This window comes from Chroicocephalus ridibundus, chromosome 9 (assembly GCF_963924245.1).
Source record: "Chroicocephalus ridibundus chromosome 9, bChrRid1.1, whole genome shotgun sequence".
NCBI classification, from domain to species: domain Eukaryota; kingdom Metazoa; phylum Chordata; class Aves; order Charadriiformes; family Laridae; genus Chroicocephalus; species Chroicocephalus ridibundus.
The window spans coordinates 34575623-34594500 of record NC_086292.1 but is presented as its reverse complement, the minus strand read 5'-3'; the positions used below and the strand labels follow the sequence as shown (position 1 = coordinate 34594500).

General features: G+C 39.0%; 1 long non-coding RNA gene across 2 annotated transcripts in view; it reads left to right on the top strand.

The window, feature by feature from the left end:
* The first annotated feature begins 606 nt into the window (after positions 1-606).
* Positions 607-18878, top strand: part of LOC134520798 (uncharacterized) — a 131010-nt gene continuing 112738 nt past the window's right edge. For both annotated transcript variants that reach the window (XR_010072550.1, XR_010072551.1), the window contains exons 1-3: positions 607-1949; positions 2314-2372; positions 17804-17857. This is a non-coding gene — a long non-coding RNA (uncharacterized LOC134520798). The remainder of the gene's footprint in view (positions 1950-2313; positions 2373-17803; positions 17858-18878) is intronic.

The following is an 18878-nucleotide window of genomic DNA, read 5'->3' as shown; positions in this document are numbered from 1 at the left end:
GCTTGTTCGTTTTTTGTTGTTTTGGTTTTTGGGTGTTTTTTTTTTTTTTAACGCTCCATCACCTGAATCAGTCATATATGAAAATTCTGGCTTCATTTGTGTAAGGTGATTTTCTATGCCTGAAATCTGGAAACATCAAGTCTAGAGGTAAAATCTTTTCTTAATTTTGTCAATTAAAAAGAATCCAATGCTTCCCATGTTTACAAATAAATAAAGAAGTAAATCGTCCAATCTCTGTGGTTTTCTGTTCGGAAGCTGGCTTTATTTTAACTGGTTGGAATTGCCAATACTAAAGCTAACCAGAGCAGAGGATGAAAGCGTGTTCTGTGCCTGGTCAAATAAACTCTCAGGATATTTAGGTTTTCTAAGTAGTCTTTTAATTTTACACAATAAGCTATTTTAATGTAAAGATAACTTTCATTGAGTTTTGTTGTAAACTTCCTTTGTCAGTAGAATAATAGCTAAAATGTAAATAAATGAATACTCAATAAGTGGAAAACCTTGCACACTCTCTGAAACAGAAGAAAATGGTTTAAATAACAGACTATAGAAAGTAGTCTTTAATATGTTATTTAACTGTTAAAGCTCTAAATTTTAAGGTACAAGGCCATTATAACATTATGACGCAATCCTTTCTAACATCTTTAAAAGTATGTATTTTATAAGTAAGTTTACATACATATGTGGCATTTGGAAGCATTTGGACAAAATGCATTAATTTCATCTTTCATGAGCTTTTGTACATCTTGCCTTGCAGAGTACTTAGGGAGCATGAGTATTTTCGAAGATATCTGTGACATCTGTTCTTAATATTCTAACATCTTTCTTCCGTGTACATTTGATAGACAACATATTTTTGGCAGTCTTTGTTATTAGAATTGCCAAAATGTTGATATTAATTTGAGTGCCTTGGTTTTCAATGAGTGCAAGCCAGAATGAGCCTTTTCAGAGACTCATGTTTGGAACCAAGTTATTTCTAGAAAGCCAAATGTTTCAACATTCTTTTTAGGTAATCAGAAATAGATTTATAATAGAATAAGGAAACAATTTCTGTTCAGGAACAGTTGTTCAAATATATCTGCTCCCTCATCTTTATTTCTGATCTGTGTATTTTTAAATATAAGACTATCTTAGAACTCCATCCAAGTACCAGGCCATGGGATTTTGCATTGCTTGATACTTAACCCTCCTAAATGCCCATGTAAAGTGCATTGATATGAGTGTATAAATGGCATTTCATGAAGAGATTTTCTGAGACTTAGATGTTACAGTGTTGAGCACTGTGCTGTGCAGTTTTTATAGGTGAGAGCACAGAGTGAAAGGCACAGCCATGAGTTAAGTGCCAGGGCTTCTTATACAACATGTGAGAAGCCCCCTCTAAGAGAGTCATGCAAAGTCCAGATCACATCAGAAAGTAAAAAGGGCCAGTAAGGAAATAACTCCAGGTACTCTGGATTTGCAGTCTTGTTCCTGACGGGAGAAAATGTTCCCAGGTATTTCTTTTCAGAAGTTAGGTGACTGTAATTTCTTTGAAATCATGCCATCCAGTGATTAGGTGACTGTTGAATTCATCTGGAATTAAATCCCTTTCTATTTCTTGTATGTCTCTGAAGAATTCATTAGCTACAGGCCTGCAAACTATTCTGTGTTGGTGTTAGCTTATCTCCTCTGGGGAAGCTGTTGTCTAGATTAGCAGGCCTTGGGGAGAGGGTGAACATGGCCTGGGTTTCTAACCTGTCCGACACATGGAAGGGAAAGATTAGGTTCCAGTCGCTCTTGGAAGGATTATTGTGGTGGATGAGCTATGTAACCCACCTTTTCCTACTCCAGAAAGAAAGACGAGGCTGCAACTACGTTTTCTGAGGAGGCCAGCGTGAGCAATGAGAATGTATACTGGATCAGGCACAAGTTGATGACTGCATGAATCCTGATGGACCCCGGTGTGAGATGTAAGTGCTGAGTTGTATACCCCTTCCAAGATTGTGGCATGTCAAAATGCATGTAGAAGCCAAGCTTTAGGTACCAAGAAGACTTCAAGGTCATAACTAGAGCATAGATGAAAATGAGCTATTTGAGTTAGAGAACAATTGGGAGAGAGTTTTCAACACTGCACTGCAGTTTTTAGTCTATGTATGATACTCAAAGCAGAACGTAAGTGGGAGGTGAGCGTGTATCAGCTTTATCCATTGGACCTACTGAAGTAAAAAAGCTGAGGTTTAGCCCTATGTATGTCACCAAGCATGACTACTGTGGATATTTTATACGTCAGATACATAAGCTGAAGATCTTTTCTTATGTTTATATCCATTTTAGAATCTGCAGAAACAAACGGGAAAAGCCCGTGCAGACATTGACATCCTGTCCCTGTCAAGGTAAGAGGGGCATTTCATAACAACTTCCATCACAGATCAATCTTGTAACATGATATTTAATTTTGACTGTGGATGTTTCTCATATTACAAGAAGAAAATTAATTAAGTTGCTTTATTGATAACATTGCCCTATAATACAAATATTTACTGGCCAAATTAGTTTTTATTTATAATCCTGTAAATTCGGTGTAACTTCAGTGATGAGAAATTCACCCAGGAGCAGAGAAACACAAATCCACTCACAATCATTATCACCCTGACTCATTCCAACTCTGTGAGAATTTTATAAGTTGTTTCTCCCCCCCAACAATTAGTTTTGCGATTACCCAAACTGAGATACGCAAACCTTTCCTGTTTGTAGAATGAGATCCCTAGACATGAGAGCTGTAGTAATGGTTATTGTTCTGTAGCTGCAAGGATGGCTGTGGGTTCTTCTTTGTTCAGCATGGGGAAAGAATATGCTTTACAATGCATGAGATACTGGCAAATTTTTTGCTTGAATTGCCTGATTAGTGTAACTGCCACATGTCATCATGGCAACAGACACACAGATCAGAAAGTATCTCTGAATTGTTATTTTGAGTACCATTCTCTTAGTGGTGATATTTTTATTCCTGACATAGTTTAGCTAAATTATCCATTTCCTATAGGAAACAAATGATATGTAAATTTTCAATATCGCTTGTGCAGTATGGTTTCCTGAATCCGGTATTGTGTACTGTGTGGACTTTGGTGTCAGCTGCCACAATTTGAGGGCTTTACGTGCAGTCAGTCTGAACTGGGTGTGTGTCCTGATATACCTGATGCTGTGTATCAATCTGGGAACTCAGACTTTTGGAACTGTGAGAACAAGTCTGCAGCATTTATAGAAGGGATACAGCCATCTCCTGAATGTCCCTTTTATTTCCTCTTAAACTTCCTCTATAACGTCTCTATTTACTCACTGACCTTAAATGAAGCAAGTGAATATTGATACAGGATAACTAATAAATAAATATACAGGCATACATATAAAATGCTGCTGAAAACTAAAACGGCAAACAATAAATAAGGGCGATGTCTCCCCTCATCCCTTTGCTAAGATGTGCAATTTCGCTTTCTCTCAGTAGATGTCAGCAACACTACAAACTTGCCCAGTTTACTGCTTCGAGAGTCGTGTTTACAATTTTAATTAGTTTTCCAATTTCAGTTTTGCAAAGGAATAGCCCATCTAAACCGGTGGAATCTACTGGCCTCTGAGACAGGATTAGAGACTGCTATTCAGCGTCTTAGAATGATATTGTGTTCTCAGTAATGCAGAACTCATACAGAACTTAGTAGAAAGGGTTTATTGCTACATTTTTAGAATTTTCTGAACATTTACCTCACATTTGCCCTCCGGGCAAATGTGAAGTAATATAAGATGTCTAATATTTTGCTTCTTTCTGTGAAGTAAATCAAAACCGTGGGAATGTTTTCATATAATTTGATTTACTCCTGTCTCCTACAATACATCTTCAACTCCATTCAGTTAACTCTCTGCCTGCTACAAGAAAGGGGCACAATCATATTCTGGCTGAGAGCAATGGCAAGTTTCTGTTGCCTCTGCTGGGAGTTGTGTCAGCGCCAGAGGAGTTCACAACCACAAAGGAAGGATGTGGAAGGAATTTTCTTACTAGAATTTTGTGTGTGTGTGTGTGTGTACGGCAGGGAGAAAAAAGGGTTGTTTATTTCTGCGTGTAAGGAGCATTCATTTTGCTGTGTATTATAAAATAAACAGAAATATTCCAACATCATCATGTACATGAAATGGGGACCAGAGAATAAACATACCAGTGTTTCCTTGGTGTTAGAAATGAAGAAATTTCATTATCTTCTGATTCTCACAGGAGAGTCTTTTCTTTCAACTGATCACCAGCAGGAATCTTTAATTTTTTTATGATATATTGGGTACTTGTGAAGCATGGCAGATTTACACTTTTGGAAGTTAAGATCATACCCTTAGAAACAGGATCAGCCCAGAAAGCAGCAGTGAGCATCTCTCCGCATGCCTGTCACCATGTCATTGGCAAGAGCACCAAAATTAGCAGCACTAGGAATTAGAGGCTTGTTCAGCCACAGGCAGTGCTGGGGACATTTTGTGTGGTCTTCGCTTGTCTGTAGGGAAATGGGCTGTGACCATTTTATCTTGGCTGCAGAGCGTGCCTACGTATGCTGTAGCCAACTAGAGCTGGCCCGCTCCAAAGCCAAATTCTTCTAACCAGAGATGTAGCCACAAAAACAAATTTGGAGGGGAATCAGGTGGAGTAATTTTAACTTCTAGTTAAGGGAGAGAAAGAGCTGTGCTCCCCAACCTGTGTTGGCTTATCGACAACCACACTGAGCAAGTATCCCACTGCTGGCAACATCGTACTTTGTTTTCCATGTCCTTCTCAGAACGTTGTCATTTCCTGTGTCGCAAGCAACATTACAATGTGTTGCCTTCAAGCCATAGGTTGGGAGCCAACATGTCATAGTTCCCTTTATGTTCTTGTTCCCTAAATTCTCTGTCCCTTCCCACGATCTGTCCCTTTTGGTGTCCTGTCCTTCAGCATCCTTTCCTGCCTCACTGTCCTCTGTTCCTGTGCTTATCAAGTGGTCTTTGATCCTTTTCTGCTTGTCAGTTGACCCATTTTATATCAATCCTTTTCTCAGCTGCACTTTTCTCATAAACCCACAGGGGTGGGCTGGGAGATGCTCTCTGGCAGGCAAGCGCAGCCAGAGGATTAATTAACAGTTCTAGGGATGGGTCCAAAACATGGGGGAGCCAGTGGAGTTTGGGCCCCCCACATGGGCCCATCGATGTCTGGGTCTCAGCCTGCATAGATGGAGCAGACAAGGAGAAGCAGTTTGCCAAACTGAGCATGGGGTATGTGGCTCCAGGGTGATGAGGCAGCAGCAACGCAGAGCAAATTTTACTTAGAGGTGTCTGTTAGCAGCCATTTGGGAACTAAACCAAATGACCCCAGTGTAATCCTCTTCTGCTGCCTCCATTGTTCTGGGCTTCTTTCTTACTTGCATAGCCAGCAGGAGGAAGCTGGTGGCTTTGGCTCTGTCTCTGACTCCTTCTTTGGCTCTCCTTGCTGAATGGATCTGTTTCTGCCTCTGTTGTTCAGCTGTTGAGCAAGTCTGTTTCTTAGGTTTTGGCTTGCTCTGTGGGGTATGAAGCAGGGGATGCCGAATCTGCCACTGCTTTGCAGAACATTAGACTTGGAAGGTCGGTCTTTGCCACTTCACTCAGACTAAAACTGGAAGGAAATGGAAAGATCATGTCTAGTGTCTGCCTGAACGTGTTGGGGAAAGTGTCTTCCTAGCCCTTTCTGGGGTTAGATGTATTGCTAATAATGTTCTGAATTTACATCTAAGAATATCAGAGGGTCATGAGCTAAACACACAGTTAGGCAAGTTAGGCAAGAGTTGCCTCTATGTTACAGGAGTTGAAATCAAGGTGGAAAAATAATATGAGTTAGCCCAGAGCTTACAAGAAGACTCAAGCAATTCAGAATTCCGTTGCAAAGTGACAGGAAATCTCCCCATCTTCAGGGTTGGCATAATGACAGAGCCAGAAGTACTAAAAAAAGTCTAGTGCCGAACACCACGTTATGTTTCATTATCTTCATGTAGGTCTTCTAGGAAGCTTCTGAAAGATGAACTTTTGCAATGAGACTGGGCATACAGCTACACTGTTGGGTAATTTAGGATGGTAAGTAGTTGGTCCTTAAGTCACAGTAAGCGTAAAAATTGAATGTTTCCAACTTCATGTGTACTACAGTCTGAAAGAAGAGATGTCTAACTTAGTTTAACTTTGTGCTTGTGGCAACTTTTTCAAGTCATCATTACTGCACTGGTGGACTGGTTTAGTCGAAAAAGGAGGTGGTGGAAGGTCTGACTTTTGCTTTAAATATGACTTCACTGGAAGAGCTGGCATAGGTTCTTGTTAATACTAACAATATTGAGCATAACATCAAAGCAAGGTTTAACTATTATACAGTTGCAGATCTAAATAAGAAAAATAAGACCCTGAGTCTTTCTGCATGTGCACTATTTCCTGAAACTGATTTTCAGGCCTTATGCACATCAACAATAATGGACCAATCCAGCCAAAATTTGCTTCCACAGCTGCTGGCCTTAGGAAGTTCCCTGGGCCTCCTGTGCTCTGCAGCTGTGGAGACTATTCCCTGCTCTGAACGAAAGAATCTCCCCTCTCCTGTGACTGCTAATGCTGAATGAGACATCCTGTAACACCCTGTTCAGAGGGGCAGAGCTGACAGCTGAAGGCCATCCTTGGCATTTTAGTCTTTGTAGATAATGACAGATAGTGCATAACCATGAGGAAGGAACCCCTTAGGTCCTAAAATAGGAGAGGAGGTTTCTGGGGAATTATTATAAAAGTTCATTGCCCAAAGGTCTTGGTGCTGGTTCTTCTCCAGAGAGAGTAAGGAGGAGAGATATTAAGCAGAGGTTTAAAGAAAAAATAATCTGGCATATTAGAGTATTGCAACATCTCAGGCGAGCACAGAGAGCACATTTCTCCACATACACCAAGAGTAAGCCCAGGAGAACTGCTGCAAGAAATGTTTCTTGCAGAACCACACGAAACTTGCCTACCTTCGAGTTTTGCTCTGCATTTAGGTATAAAACTGCCTGTTGTAAGTTTCACTTAAATTCCTTAATTTGCACCTTTCAAACAACTTGAAGCCCTTTTGCGGTTTTGCAAATGAAAGCTGATGGTTTCAAGTGAGTTTCAGTTTGAGCTTTTAACATTCTTGTTCAAACCTGAAACTTAAAGTGAAATTCAGGGGGTGCAAAAACATGTATATGGAAAAATCAAAGGAAAAATTCATAAGAACTTGTGCAAACCAAACTTGCAAAATTTCCTACAGCTCAATCTCTATCCGTTTACGCAGATCATCTTTGTCTCCTCCTCTTTGCTACATGATTGTGAAGGCCAGGTGGTCTGATGGTGGTAGCTGTCAGGAGTGGTACTGCTAAAGAACTGTGATGTCTTTCGATGGCAAACTACTTTCCTTACGGGGACAGCAATTCATCCAAGGCTAAACTTTTCTTCAGATTCCGTACATGCATCAGTAAGGCAACAACTGTTTAAGCTGTGTTGATAATGTGTAACTGAAGCTGAAGAAACAAGGTTTATTTGGAGCAGGGAAAAGTTTTAGTAACTGAGCTGCAACAAATTGGTAACTGCAATAAAGAGGGCTAGCTGGCGGGGGTGGGAAACCAGATGAATTATGAGGTTTTATCTAATTTCCATCCCAGCAGCACTTTTGGTTGGAAAACAGAAACTAAGTGTGCCTCATTATTGCGTGAAATAAATAAAACAAACCCAGAATGCTGTGGTGGCTTCTTGATCTGTAAAGCACGCAAAGCTAAAACCACCACATGCAAAAACGATCACAAGAAGAGTGAGTGCAAGCTGAAGGGCTGGTGATACTCGCTCTTTGCAATGCACACAGCTCACAATTCTCAGCACAGCCAACCTCTTGGGAACCGATAGGAAGTCCTGGCTCTGCTTGAGTCAATGGGAATTTTGCTGTGGACTTCAGGGAAGCTGGAACTTCACAGCATAACCCATGTTGTGCAATATATTGTTCCTGGCTCTTAAAGCTTTTCAAAATCTCATAGGTGGGCAAATATGCATTTGTAGTGCTCTGGGTCTTCTGTTTAGCAAGAGTGGGAAATTAAAGGCAACCCATTTTCACTACAGCTAGCTAGGCTCCTGGTTGTGACATACTATCTTACCCGTGAAAATTTAATACGTAAATGTAGAACTAACAGGACTGTAAGTGGTCTCATGTTGCTCATTCTGCTTGTTTGTATGTGCTGTCCCCTCCCTTCGTCTGTGCTGTCATCTTAAACTGCTTCAATGCATACAGGCTTTGGCAATACTTAGAGGGAACGGGTCCTGGTCTTGTTTGGTATTTGGGCACTAAGGTCCACATCCTCACTCCCATTCATGATGTGGGCCTCAAGTAGTAGTTGTGATAGTTAATATTCAGTTGTGTTACTAAGATAATTTAAAGTACTTTCTGTTAAGTAAACTGGTACCTCTTGTTGTAACATTAGCAACAGAGAAATGCTATGTTCAGCAAGTGAATAGGAATTAATCTGTGGGCCTTGTTCATGGATATTCTTAGAGATATGCCCCTATCTCTAGGGAAGATATAAGAATGTTTTTTTCTTAAGAATATGTTTGTCAGCTTTGAATGTGGAGTGCTATAAGGCTGCCAATATTGTTACAAAAGTTTTTACCCTATTCACTCTGTTTGTTGAGTTCTTTCTGCAGAGTCAGCCCAAACTTTATTTTCACTGTATGTGAAAGATCTGGCTGTTTTCAGTAGTTAAGTTTGGGGGCAGGGCAAATTCAATTCATTAACCACTTAAAAGCTGTGCATTCATAACTGAAATGGCTGAGGTTCCTTGTGTCTCTTTCCCTTGTTTCTGCAAGGCTTAGGTGCAAGAACGAGATCTAGAGTCCTTTGGAGAACTTAAAATGGAAAAGGAACGTACTTTACCTTTTTCATTTAAGGAAGTGTACCTGAGTAAATGTACAGATGAAATGCCAAAAAGCTGGCAATAAAATGGTGTGAAACCTGAAGTATGCGTTTCACAGAATCACAGATTCGTAGGGTTGGAAGGGACGTCCAGAGATCATCTATTCCAACCCCCCTGCCAGAGCAGGGTCACCTAGAGCAGGTTGCCCAGGAACGCGTCCAGGTGAGTTTTGAATGTCTCCAGAGAAGGAGACTCCACCACCTCTCTGGGCAGCCTGTGCCAGTGCTCTGCCACCCTCACAGGAAAGAAGTTCCTCCTCATGTTTAGGTGGAACTTCCTATGCTTGAGTTTGTGCCCGTGACCTCTTGTCCTGTCGCTGGGCACCAGTGCCCAGCTTGGGAGCCTGGCCCCATCCTCCTGACACCCACCCTTTAAGTATTTATAAGTGTTGATAAGGTGCCCCCTCAGTCGTCTTTTTTCTAGACTGAAGAGACCCAAATCCTTCAGTCTTTCTTGTATAGCACATTGGTAGGGGTCCCAAAGCAGATCCATATGTCCTTAGATATGCCAAAGCTGTAGCTGAGTGGGAACTTAGGAATGAAATAACACCATTAGTAGCTTTTCAGAACTTTCTGTTCTTGTGGTAGGAAAGGCATTGCTAAGAAAAAACCAACACTTATTTTAATGAGAGTTTGAAAATCACTTCAGTAAATCACGCTATTTATAAGGTGACGTGCCAGGGTGAATTGACCTTATAAGGTCCACATCAGGAAATATCACGGTATTATTTCCTTATATTTTGAACCTTGGCCTTTTACTATAGAAGCTACAAAAAGTTTAACATCTGTAGAGGAAGCAGCTGGGATTTTAGAGGTAGAGACAGCTTGCTACACCAGTCAATAGATATCCAAATTAAGATGCCACATCAAGACTTTTCCTTTCAGGAAAAACAAAATAAAATGTGAGGTTTATTTCTGTGGTGGCTCATCTGGAGAAACCCTCTAATGATTGTATTGTGTTCATAAGTATGACACCAAATCAGCAGGGTGTAGGATTTGGAGCATTAATTTAAGACAGAAAAATAAGCAGGAAGAGAACTGTTTGCCAAGGGTGTGTGAGAATCAGTTGGGGTAAAATTTGCTTTGTCAGTGTTGTAACCAGCCTCTGAGTGCTCCTTCTGAAGTCTGCAAAGTGGGCACATAATATAGCTGCCCACACTGGGTTTAATGCCAGCTGTGGTTGGTTCTTTTTTGTAAAGTATAGATGAATAGGGGAAATTATATTTAAGCTTGTTTTAGTTGGGCATATGACACATCAAAAATATTGTCAGCTTATTTTCCCAGCCTTGCTTTCTGCAAGAGCACAAACAGCTTCAGTTGCCTCGTAAATCCACAGTGATTACAATGTATTTATTTATTATTTTCTATGCAGACACAAAATGACCTCAGCAAAGAAGAAGCCAAAACAATTCCTTGATTTTGGGAGAAAAATGATTCGGCCCCAATCTCTCGTCCACCCACAGCCTCCTTTTGCGGGCTGTGACTTTGTCTTATGCTTCAGCAGGAAACATATTTTTGGCTGAGTTTGAACTCTCTAGGGTGTGTTGGATCTTACAGGTATACTGTCAAATAGAGTTTGTATTGGACATGAAATGCTTCAGTTGAGTACATCAAAGTGCTAAGGTTTCCTGTGAAATTGATCTTCATGGTTTTCAATACATGACTAGCCATTTATGTTTTATTACTACACTATTTGAAATAATGTAAAAGTTAAAGGGAAGAAATACTTTCTGTGATGTGTAAGAGGGATGTGGGACCAAGTTCACTTTAGCAGAGAGCTGAGTAAATTTTTGAGAAGAATGATAAAATAGGATTGTACAGTCTTCTGGAATTTTGTGTGGGTGGATGAATAGGGTACGGAAATAGGTTCAATTAATTTGTAAGGGATATTCCTATGTATTGATGGAGGGGCTTGAGTTCTGTTCAACACCATGGATAATATAATTGGAGATCATTAATTTCATTAGCTGTATCAGATGTTCCACCCAATCATGTTTTACAGGGAAAATCATAGTGTCAGACCAGATATTCATTTAATGAAGTACCAACAGTAGCCATTTCTTTTAAGGTCAGGTGCAGACCCTTTCAAATTTTGGAAGTTGGCAGCTTGAGAATATCTTGTGCTGGGTAATTGTGTTTAATAGACATGGGCATATCTATCTTTCATGAACCGATCAAATCCCTTTCATAAGACATTCTTACTTTTGACTTCCACATATCCTATGGCAACAATTTATTTCTTTGGTTTGTTTTACGTCATTTTACATGGTACTCCTACTTTATTCTTTTATTGTGAAAAATAATGACTAGTCATTCCCTGTTTAACCATATTTCCTTAAATTTCTCTCTTTTCAACTGTGTAGGAGGTTATCCATATCTGTCATCTTTCTAGTAAAGATCTCAATCAAACAAATTGAGAATTAGAATTAGAAAGTACTGAACAATCTCAGTGTAATGCACTCTGTCTTCCAATCCATTGGCAGAAAAGTAAAGAGGAAGAAAAATGATTTAAAAATATTCTTTAAGACTAGATACAATTCAGGATCTGAATCTGTGTGCCACTCCATACTCCTGTAGTGGATATAATCTGCTTTCAAGACTTGAGAACAAGTGTTAAAGACAAAGTATAATTAAAGATGGAGATTAAAAAAAAAAAAAAAGTGACATGTGAGATGTGCTTGCTGAAGTTGGATCTTAGCCCATTAAACAGGCATTTAAAACAAAAAACAATAGCTTGTCTAGAAAAAGTATATCTGTTCTAGATGTTTTGCAGCAAAACATTTGCTAGGGAGCAACAGGGGACTCCTAGTGTTAGACTGTAGGAGGTGGGGATTCGTGCAGGTGCTGCGGTGAGCAACTGCCTGAAGGAGAGAGGAGAGCAGGCTCTGATGAGAGGGGAAGTAATGGGCAAGAAGGAAGGTTCCTTGGTGATCAGTCAGGGGACTGGGTGTGTTTTATACTTTGATTAATGACTTTGGCATAAAAAGACAGCGAATTTTGAGGAAATTTGATGATGGTACACAGTTGGGACCCATTGCTAATGCAGAAAGGGCAGGAATATCTTAAAGCAAGAAATGCACAACCTCTAGGTATGGAGTAATAGGAACATGCTGAAAGTTAATGGAATGAAGTGCAAGGTCAGGCACTTTGGGATCACTGGCAATTTTTGATATAAGCTGGAAGCTCATTGTTTGGAAACAACAGAGGAAGGGACAGACTTGAGTATTTTAGGTGATCACAAGATAGGTGGTAGCCAGCAATATGTTCCAGGCACCAAAGGGCAAACAGAATTTGAGATTGACCAAGTCTTCCCAATTGAAATAAGGAAGTATTTGTGCCTGACAAGGCATGATAAATCTGTATCTGAATATCATGTACAACTCCAATTTTCCTTGTTGAAAAAAGGGAAGCTCAAGCTGCAACAAATCCACAGAAGAGTTGCTGGGATCATGGGAGCGATAAGCTTATCTGTAAGAACAAACTAAATTGGCACTGGTTTATTTAGCCTAGCAAAATGAAATCTGAGATGTGACTTATAAATATATCCATGGGAGAAAATACCAGAAAAGCAATGCTATTTAAATGACAACAATAAAAGACAAACAAATATACATAAATTGGCCTTGAGGAAATTTGAGCTGTAGTTTAGATTTCTAACAGAAGAGTCAGGTTCTGGAACAACCATAGTGGGATAGAATAAGAACGAACTAGTTTTACTACAGCACTGTATTGGTTTATAGAGAAATAGTACAGTGCGCTTTTCTGTGGATGAAGCTGATGGCATAACTCAGAAGTCTTATGGAGGAGCTTCATAATTTCTTGCTTGATCCTAAGTTACTCCCCTTTGGTTAGCATTTGGATGGCAGTGTTTTAAGGGGTGTGTAGAAATCGCATGAGATTTTACTTTTGATTCAGTGGTTAAACTTGAGAATCTGTAATGCCTTAAACACTATCACTGTAGCAGATCAAACCTTGATGCTGTATGGAAAACTACAAGGCCACAAAATTTAACATATTGTTATGGTTTTGGAAGTGAAGGCATTAAAGCTATACTAAAGGCCATCTTTCATTACCCCTCTAAAAGACTAGCAAATCAGTGTACAGAGCTAGAAGCTGTTCCACTGTGCCAACATTTATTGCAAATTTCATGGATTTCCAGATTTTCACATGCTCTGTTATAATTTATTCTTTATAACATTCATTTTTCACCAATGCATAGTACAAATGGCATACTTACTCCACTTAATGCATTTAGATGGACAGGCATTTTTACTTCCCAATAAAGAAAATATTTCACATTCCCAGTTTAACTTGTGTTTATAACTTGCTCAAAAATACCTTTGCTGAAGTCCCTTTTTATCTGCTTCCAACTCTGAGCACCCAAGGAAGGAAGGTATCACGAAACCAGAATAATTTTCTTCTCAATAAAAAGGACTCTCTTAACTTACAGCCAAAATCTTGTTGATAAAATTGTCAGCATATTCGTGTTCTAATCAGAATGACATGGTATTGTAAGAAGAATCTTTTGTAAGTGTTTCCCATTCATAACAATAGAATGCAGCAGCGTATGAAAATAAATATGCTGTGTGGAAATTTATATAGATGTCAATCAGTGTTTTATATGCTCTGGTCATGATAAGTTGTACTTTTGAAATCCTCTAAAAGCTGCTGTAATACTTCTCTTTCAGAAGAAAAACAATTGTCCTGCTGGCAGGATTAGGACCATGACAGCTTTTCTCGTTAATTTTTCTCCTTTTGATGTGCCATGTCACCATAGGTTCATATATGTAAGATTTTTAAAACCCAGGAATGCCAAAACTTCTCCTCTTCTTTTAGCCAGATGTTTCATTTTAGAAACATCTTTTTCAATGAAAGTAAAGTAGATTCAAACTTTTGAAAAGTGGATTACCACAAAATAAATATCCCAGAATAGTTGCATTTGAAATTTAAGTTCTGACTGAAACAAAAAAATGACACCAAAGGGGCTTTTAAATTATGATTTGCGTGCTAATTGGCTAAAATTCTTTTTTTCATATGCTAACGTTTGTGCAGCTGTGTTTGTAATATATCCCAAAAAATTTAAGATGCATTGCTTAAGATATATTTCTATGCTCCTTGTGGTTTTAGGAGAACTTCTCTTGAAAGAAGGGCTTTTGTTCAGGGGACTTGCTATGCTCATTACTCACAGGAAGGATGGTGATGTTTTTCTCAATGTTATGTCTCAAAAAAAATATTGTACGACTCACAATCTCAAAGTTTGTCTACTGGTTTGACACAGTAACAGTTTTCCATGTGAAGCTTTTATTTTGTATGTCTTCTGCAGCTGGGATGGCTACTGAATTGTGAAAAACTGTTCATGTATATACCAGTGCACTGTACTCCAGATAAACATGAGTAACACTGTTGATCAGATCTTCCAAATTTAATACCAAAATACTGTTCTTTTATTTATGCATTCCTAATCTATATACACTGCAGGTTTATGCATTCTGACACTTCCACACAACTCTCCTCTAGCATCCTAATTTGGCTGTATGTTTCACAAATAATCTGACCTGTGTGCGGCTACCTTGAAGCTTTTGGTATATAGGTCAGTTAACATTTCCGTAGTGAATAGTTAAATAAAGTGACCTTTTTCTTAAGGTCATGTAAATAAGAACATGAGAAACGCCTCACTGGTTCAGAGGAGCTCTGTGGCTCCAACTGTTGCAACAGGAGACGCTCTATAAGGAGTGCACCTGAGCCTAGCCACTTGCTGTGGTCTGTTCTCCTTGGACTCTGCAGCATCTGCAGTTGTTATGTAGGGCTATCAGGGTGTACAGTCCACCAATAATCCACTTATGGACCTATTGTCCATGAATTTATATAATCCCTTTCTGAACCTGCTGGTACACTCTGTCCTTGCCACCTGTGGCAGCAAGGTCAGGAAGTATACTGCCCACTGTGTGAAGAAGTACTTTATCACTCTTGTACTACGTGTTCATTCACTGCCACCTAATAGCCCAAAAATTGCAAGATTTTTGTGAATAAAATTTCTACATTCATTTTTCACGCTTCCTTCGTCATTCTGGGAATCCTGATTGTATTTCCTCTTGATCTTCTCTCCAGATTGACAAATCCTAGACTTTTTGGTCTCTCCTTGTAAGTCAACTGCAGCAAACTATTGATCACTTTAGCTGCTATCTCTATATGTTCTATAATTCTACTATTCCTTTTTTAAGATGCAAGGAGCCAGAACCTATGTAGCTTCTGATGCTGAGTTAACACCTGACACGTATTTCATTTTCTGTTTGGCTTAATAGTATCTTACCTTTCGCGCTTAAAGGTAATGATAAATTCACTGAATTTCAATTCTCTGGAAAATGGACATTACAGTAGAAGGATTAAAAGTAAGTAGCATAGCTGTTGACAAAATAAACACCAAGAGATAAATATACAGTTGTTTAAGCTGTTTAGTTGTTTTAGGAACTATCTGAACCTGACAAAATAAGTGAATGGAATCTATACATGTGAAAATAGAGTGAAAGTTTGATAAAGCTGGCTATGACCTTAAAACTTACTTTTAATTTAATGTAAGTTGATTGTATCTTAATGAAAAGCTGTATCTTAATCAGAAAGCTGTAGCCATCCATATGAAACATGGAACTAACTAGATTATTTTCAATGGCTTGATAAAGCAGTTGCAGAATAGCTCATAAAAAACCTTTTGTAGTGTCATAGTCCTATGACATGAAAAGGCCATAAAAAACCTAGCAGTTTTGAATGTTACCTCATCATTAATTGTGGCTTCTTTATTAATGGTTTAGAACAAAGCGTGGCTGTAGTGCCGTTAGAGCTGATGCACCCTGTATTTTATACTTATGTGGCATAATCAGCCCGCCCTTGTACTTACTTCCCATGCAATTTTAAAAAAATGAAAACAATCCAATCTTCTCCTCTTGATTGGTACTGAAGGCTGCAATTATGAATTTCCTGAATGGAAATTTCCTTCTGAGCTAAGAAGCTGAGTCTGCTCTTAACTCCAATAAAACTATTTTAATCCAAAAACTCTAAATCTAACCCATAGTGTTCTGGAAGTGTTAGCTTACTAGGCCCAAAAGACACCCTTACTTGAGTCTTTCCTTACATTTTTTTTTTCTTTTTTCTATTTCATTTTTGGTCTTGTCAAATATTGTTGTTAAACATCTCTTCTTTCCTAAGTTTCAGCTTCTCTTTCTGTCCCACTCTCTCCCTCTCTATCTCATCAGACACAAACTCCTGATGTCTACGGATTATACCAGTTTATATTTTTCCTCTTTCCCTTATTTTGTCATATTTACTTGCTTCCTTTTTCCCCCAGCTTTTTCTCCTGACACAGGTGGTGTTCTCTCTTATTTTGGAATGGCCTTACAAAACAATATAAGGAAACATAGTTTTATCTTTAGTTTGGCAGCTGCTGGTATACTTCACATGCTTAAGGACAGGTGGGTACAAAAATAAGTTACTATGAGGTACAAATGAAAGGGAAACCCCAGTTTGTAAGGTATGCTTTGTTAACTGCCTTTGCCACTGCTCTGGTTCTGCCATAAGAGAAACTTCATGATGCAGTTCCAAGTAGAGGAGAGAAGGCCAAGTTAACTCATCCTTGTGAAAGTTAGTGGTGTGTAAGAGCACACACAGAAGTAGGAATGACAGACATTTGAGGTATATATATCACTACAGATATAACCTAGCTTTCAGGTAACTTCCTAGTAGTCTGTGAGGATTGCCGATAACTTTCTGTTTGACTGACATTGTAACCCAGCTCTGGTTGCCAAACTGATTGCTGCAATGTAGAGAGTGCCCTCAGGGCACTCTACATCTGCTCGTGGCTGGCACAGGATCTTTATCCTGGAGGAAACTTTGAGGCTGGAAGGAAGCAGAGGCACTGTGGCTGTGTAGCAGGGGCCATGAACAAAGGAAACTTACTGTTCCACTGGAAGGGAGAAAGTAACCTAGCTGTGATTTTTGGTTTTGCTTGAAAAAGAAAAAGAATAAGTAGTCTTGGGCATACATAGGACATAATGGAGGCAGAATGGAAAAGGCTGCCTATAGTTTTGACTTGTTTCCTTTCAGCATTTTAAAGATAGTGCGATGTTTGGTCTACAGCTGTGCCTTGCACCAGTGAAGCCATGTGGGCAGCTTCACTGCCCCATCTCCTTTATGTTTCGGGTATCATCGCCTCTGCTGATGTATGCTTCATTTCTTCCTTCTCCCATGACTTGTTTATCTTCTAAGCCTCATGTAAACTGACTGTATGTTTCTAACCAAGCCTGGAAAGTGAAGAAGAAATGAGCATATCCTACCTCTATAGAGAAAGAATGAAGGGAAATAAACAAGGAAAATAAATAACAAATCAGGAATAAATACATAGTTTCTCTTTTCTCCCTATTTTCCTATTCATTCCTTGGAGTGTAGAAATAACTTATTTCCACCAGTAATAAATGCTGCTAGCACTTTAAAGTCAAAACCATACATCCCATGGTTCCCCAGGGCATTTCCCAGGAGTACAAAGAAAGTGCTCAGAGGTTTGGAGAAGGCCATGTCTCTAAGGGAATGTGTAGCAGAGGTAGGACTGTTTTCAGTCTTGTATCTTTGTTCTGCGATACGTATAAGATAATGCCCTTCACTGAAGTTGTTAAAATGGAGGTGAGCTGAGTTAATCCTTCAAAAATCTCTGCTACCTTTCCACCTCTCTTACTCCATAGCAATGTATGTGCTTCACTCCAAGTTATTGTTAGTCTTTACAGCAATCCTGTCTTACAATGGGAGGCTGGAGGGACAACTCCTGACACTAAGAGACTAATTTCTGAATCTTTTTTCTAGGTACTGGAATACAGGACTGCTCATGTATCTACTGGTTGAAAACCTCGATGGTAGGTGAGTGCATAAAAACATATTTCTGCAATGCTTTGTCTGGGGGTAAAGTAGTGCTGTGCATCAGATAGAAGTATCTTCTCTCTGATTTACTCATGTGAGCTGTGTGATCTGGTACAGAGTTATAATCTGCATAAATATATAGATTATTAATGGTAACACACTTACCTAGTTCTGTTTCTGTTAATGCCAAAACATTATTTATTTCAGTAACTCTTTGTGGCAGTGGGTTTCACAGGTTATGTGGTTATATGAAGAAACGTTTCCTTTTCTTAGTTGTAAACTTAACTAAATTAAACTGGGCTCTAAATGTGTGTATATAACTCTTGACCTTGCATTCTGAGAAGTGGAGCAGGTCCTCTTTTTTCTTCAAAAGATCTTCACTTGATTAAAAAGTTTTCATTGCATAAGTTCTGCTAGTCACATCACATATAGTAAAAATAAACACACCAGCTGATGAATGGAGGACAAGTTACAAGGCTAGAAGAGGGGGGTTGTCATTTACATCTGCACAGGAAAATTAAGATTTATTCTTGCTTTGTTTCTGTATGCAGTATATTTCTTGCAGCCAAGCTGAACTTCTGCATTTAAACACATAAGTTGTGTATGCGCTTAATTTTAAATACAAGGATAATCCCATCGGTTATATTGAGTTCATTTGTAAGAATTTACCGAGCCAAAACTTTAATCACATGCATTTTTTTAAATCCTTCAACACTTTAAACAATGATCCAGGCATAGGATCTTTGCATTGACCTCCTAGTGTAACAGGAGCAGCATTTGAGAATATTATTTTACTTAACAGATTTGAAAATTAGTTAAATTAAAAATAACTATGAAGTGCTTTTGTCAAGCCTAAGTACATTTCAAATTGGGGTAAGCATCATTATTCTCTCTTTATACCTGAGGAAACTGAAACATGTAGAAGTTAAGTGTTTACAAGAGTATTAAAACCAGGGAAACTTACGAAAGTCTTGTTAGCTCATCGTCTGAATCCAGGCCAGAGCCTTAGCCACAGGCCCAG